Genomic DNA, 5,427 nt, shown 5'->3' on the forward strand with positions numbered 1-5,427 from the left:
ACTTTCCTTGATTGTGTTTTTTTGCACTGGCCTTTAGCCATCTGGTTGTCTCTCATGTTGCCTGGCCTGGTAGTCCCTGTTGACAAAAGGCCTCTCAGTATCCTGGGAAGCAGCAGGCCATTAGGGAAGCAGGCAGAGCTGTGGCCTGGGAAGTAGAATGCAGATCCAGGATTGCAGGTGGAGGTGTGGATTGGAAGATGTACTGCAGAGGGAACAGGGCAGACTTCATAGCTTCTGGCCTTTCTTGGGGACCCAGCAGGCATGGGATTGGTGCCTGGGTGCAGGCCTCCAGGGAAGGAGCCAGAATTGTGGGCCAGGGAATGGAATGCAGATCTGGGATTACCTTAGTTACTGTTTTCTACCTTTCTGTCCTACAAGAGCTAGGACAATTTAATCACATTACTTGAACAATATCTTTAAGTTACATGTTTGTTTACTGTTTATGTGAGTGTCACAGTATGTGTGTATATGTCATTATGTGCATGCAGTGGTTAGAGGACAAGTTGCAGGAGTTGCTTTTCAAGGTATCAAACTGACATATTTAGGCTTGATGGAGACTGTTTTTTACCTGCTGAGCAAACTTGCCAGCCCTGACTTTATTTCTTAACTTATTTCTAATATTATTTTTGCTTTCAATCTTACTGTCAATTTATTATCCAATCTAATATACACTTCTATAGTTTTTAGAAAACTACAGAAGTATATATTATATTGTATATTCTATATTTTCCATCATTAAACTTTTCTACCAATACATTATCCCCACTTTCAGATAATGAAAATATTTTTCATATTTTCTGACTTTCTCAGCTAAGTAATTTTTAATACTTTAGATCTTATCCAACCAGTTGGCATGCAGTGAATATTTCTTGAATGGAAACAAAGGGCAATACTATGCCCTTTGCTACCTGTTTCATACTTTTTCCTACTTTCCTTTTGTAATGAACATTAAGATATGCATCACATCAAGTTAGTGAATGCATATATATATATATATATATATATATATATATATATATACACACACACACAATAATGAATGAATGGAGATATGCAATAAATATGAAATGTAATCTCATCTCTCAAGAACCTGGAATCCTGGGTGGACATGAAGCCATACATCAAAAACTTAGACACAGGCTTTGTAAATACAGCCTTATTTGTAGGTACTTGCTGCCAGCCATGGACAACCCCAAGTATTTTTGAACATTATGGTCAATGGTAAGTCTTTGGGTTGTGTCTGCTTTGAACTGTTTGCAGATAAAGTTTCAAAGACACCAGAAAACATTCATGTCTCAGCAGCAGAGAGAAAGAATTTGTTTGTTTGCTCTTTTCATTTTTTGAGATGGGGTTTCTCTGTGTAAAATCCCTTGGTGTCTAGAACTAGCTCTGTAGATCAGGCTGGCCTCAATCCCACAGAAACCTCTCTGCCTGTATCTCCCAAGTGCTGGGATTGTAGGCATTCATCAATACACCTTGTTTGAAAGGATTTGTTTTTAAGGATTCCCATTTATTCTAAAATTCATATGCTAAAATGTTATCTTCATGTGTCATAATGGTACATTATAAATGCATAAGTGGCAATTTTATCTATGTGAAGAAATTTGATGCTGGGCATGTTTTCCTGAAGCATCATAGGTCATGGTATTATATCTATGGAAAAGGCTTGACAAAACCAAATGCTTCCTAGGGTTTCATCTGCAATGCCAAGTCTGAGTGATTGGATGGCAGGTGTGTGGTCACTAGGAAGGTGAAAGAAGGCAAGAACATCAGTGGAATCCATGGCACAGTGGGACTGGCAAGCATATCGTCATGAGGCCATGCCTGAAGTAGTCTACGAGAACTCTCTCCACCCTGTCTGCTCTCAATATCCCATAATCTCTGCATTTTCACTACAGTTTCTTGGTTTCCACATGTTCTTATTGTCCTCTGTGTCTAGCTGGATTTTCTTTTCTTTTCTTTTCTTTTCTTTTCTTTTCTTTTCTTTTCTTTTCTTTTCTTTTCTTTTCTCTTTCTTTCTTTCTTTCTTTCTTTCTTTCTTTCGTTCTTTCTTTTTAAATTTTTTTATTAGATATTTTCTTTATTTACATCTCAAATGCTATCCCGAACGTTCCCTATACCCTTCCCCCACCCCTGCTCCCCTACCCACCCACTCCCACTTCTTGGCCCTGGTATTCCCCTATGCTGGGTCATATAAAGTTTGCAAGACCAAGGGGCCTCTCTTCCCAGTGATGGCAGATTAGGCCATCTTCTGCTACATATGCAGCTAGAGACACAAGCTCAGGGGGTACTGGTTAGTTCATATTGTTGTTGCACCTACAGGGTTGCAGCCCCCTACAACTCCTTGGGTACTTTCTCTAGCTCCTCCATTGGGGNCCCNNTGTTCNATNCAATAGNTGNCTGTGAGCATCCANTTCTGTGTTTGCCAGGNACTGGNATAGCCTCACAAGAGGCNGCNATATCAGGGTCCCTTCAGCAGAATCTTGCTGGCATGAGCATTAGTATCTAGGTTTGGTGGCTGATGATGGGATGGATCCCCGGATGGGGTAGTCTCTGGATGTCTAGCTGGATTTTAGAGTTAAGAGTATGATTATGAGTTGAAAAAGTAAATAAGAAAAAGTTACACTCAGGTATAAAAGTAATGAGCATTTTCTATAATCTTATATTCAACAAGGGCAAAGAAATCTAAAAAAATCATGTATAACATAATTAATGTTTTAAAGTTTAAAATCTAGTTTGTCAAATTAGTGGAATATTTATGTTTATTACATAGAACTATTAACAACTTAAAAATATAACTTTCATAAATTATCATTAGAAAATATAAGAATGATAGATTCAGATATGCTAGTATTAATAAATAAGAAAGAAGGGATTTTGTGCAACATTAGTAATAATTAAGAAGGAGCTTATCATGAATTAGTTGTTATAATGTACATTATAAAGGGTAAAGAGTATTTGGTGATATGAGTTAAATACATTTAAAGATTGTTTAATATACAGATTCAATATATTGTGTGTGAGTATGTGCAGGTTTGTGTACGTGTACATGTGTACATGTGTACATGTGTACATACTTATGTGCATAATAATTTGGAGGCAAGAAGTCAACCTTGGGTGTCATCTCTTAGTTTCTGTTTCCCTTGATTTGGGGGACAGGATCTTTCATTGGACTTAGCTCACCAAGTAAACTAAGCTAGCAGGCAACTTAGCCTCAGCAGGTCTCCTATCTCTATCTCTTCAGTAGAAAAATTACAAGCGTAGTCTACCAATCTGGCAGTGGCTATTGAATTCAGGTTCTGCTGCTTTGCTAGGTAAATCCTTTCCCAACTAAATTATCTTTCCAGACTACCAGTATTTGTTGATTTAAGTTTTGTGATATTGCTAGATGCTCAGCCATGGAAAAACTTTTAGTTCTGGGCAATATGGAATGTGACAGAATAGTCCTTTGTCACTTAAAGTAATAAAGTATTCCCATCTTATCTGGAGAAAAAGGACCACTGATAAAGACGTGTTCTGTCGACGCTTCAATAATGACTGAGCATGATAGGCACTCATCTTTCTGACCTAATATTTAGTTTTTAAACTCTTTGCCTTGACTTGAGCACTATATAAAATATTACCTAGTATACTTCTTCCTCTGACATATGGGTATTGTACTAGTTATGGTTCTCTAGAGGAATAGAACTGATATAGTGAATATATGTAAGTATATTCTTATATATGGACATGCATATGCATATACATATTCATGGAGAGAGGGGTGTTATTAGAGTGCCTTACAGGCTGTGGTTCAGTGGACATTGGCTATATCTACCATCAGAATGTACAAGAGTCAGCAGTTTTTCAGTCCAGAAGGCTCGATGTCTCAACTGGTCTTCAGTAGCTGCTGACTCCCAAAGAAGTACTCTAATGCCAGTGAGTGAATGAGCTTGCCAGTGAGAGCAAGGGCAAGCAGGTAAAGAGCATGCTTCCTTTTTCTATGCCTTTATAAAGGCTGCCAGCAGAAGGTGTGGCCCAGATTAAGGTGTATCTTCCCACCTCAAAAAGATCCATATATAGGGTGGGTCTTCCCACTTCAAATGTGTTAATTAAGAAAAATTGCTCACAGGTGTACCCAGCCACTTGGTCTAAGTTAAATTTAGATATAGTCAAGTTGACAACTAAGAATAGCCATCTCAGGAACATGTTCTACAGATTGCGTTGTGGCTTTGTGGTGGAGGAGAGGCAAGAGATGGAAATAAATGTAGCATGGCTTTTCGTTGCATCATACTTTGTATTTCCAAAAAGGATGTTAAACAAATTTGCAGGGAAGATGTGACTTTGAGTTTTTGGAGGTAGAGAGGTCTCTATCTTATAACAGTTATGTAGATTTTCTGTTTCTCTATCTGCAAAGTGTTGATTGTAAGAACTATCTTTCAGTTTTTTAAAAGTCAAAATTATACATAAACTTTGTAAGTTGTTCACTAGAGTATATGGAGATTATACAATATGAGGTGGCAACATAAGAGATTGTAGTGGGAGTGAGATGCACACAATTGAAATCATAGAGTTCTTTTCATTACCGCAGTGTGACAGCAGGGAAGGGGGCTGGGCTAGTGTGCGGATTTTACTGCTATAGCAAATTAGTTCATGTAACAGAGCTGGTGTTCTGAACTGAGCAGAATGTCATAGATACCTATGCTCCAGAGCTATGATGGGGTAAAGCGTGGTTGTTAGGGATGAATTCAGAACTGGTTCTTCCTCTTAGTTTTATGTATGACCGTTATGGACATAGTTTGGTATATGAGTATGAGGGCTTATTTATTCTCAGATTCTAAGACATATCCTGCAATAATAAATGAGTGAGTTTGCTTTGATAACAAAGCTTTGTCTCATTTAATCTAGGGCTATATGTTTCTGTTTTACCTAGTCAGTTTTTAAGTATCACTTTTCATGAGAACAAAGGCTCAAAGGACACCCTCATGGACAAGTGATTATACTGGAGGGAGAAAATGATGGAGGTAAAGATAGTCATATTTAATTTTACACATATACAAAATACTCAATAAGAAAGAAAAAATTTAAAAAGCATAGTCTCTTAAACTAAGTGGTCTGAGTTTGGATAGTGGCTTCAATTGTGCACCCATTTCTGATGCTCAAGCTTGCTGTTGATTGACTCCCTTATGTGTGAACTACAAAGAGAAAAAGAGCTGCTATAGAGATTACATTTACTCTACTCACAAGGTTCCTGGCTGTCTTAGTCAGGGTTTCTCTTCCTGCACAAACATCATGACCAAGAAGCAAGTTGGGGAGGAAAGGGTTTATTCAGCTTACATTTTCCACATTGCTGTTTATCACCAAAGGAAGTCAGGACTGGAACTCAAGCAGGTCAGAAAGCAGGAGCTGATGCAGAAGCCATGGAGGGATGTTCTTTCCTGGCTTGCC

Source organism: Mus pahari, chromosome 7 (assembly GCF_900095145.1).
Source record: "Mus pahari chromosome 7, PAHARI_EIJ_v1.1, whole genome shotgun sequence".
Taxonomy (NCBI): Eukaryota; Metazoa; Chordata; class Mammalia; order Rodentia; family Muridae; genus Mus; species Mus pahari.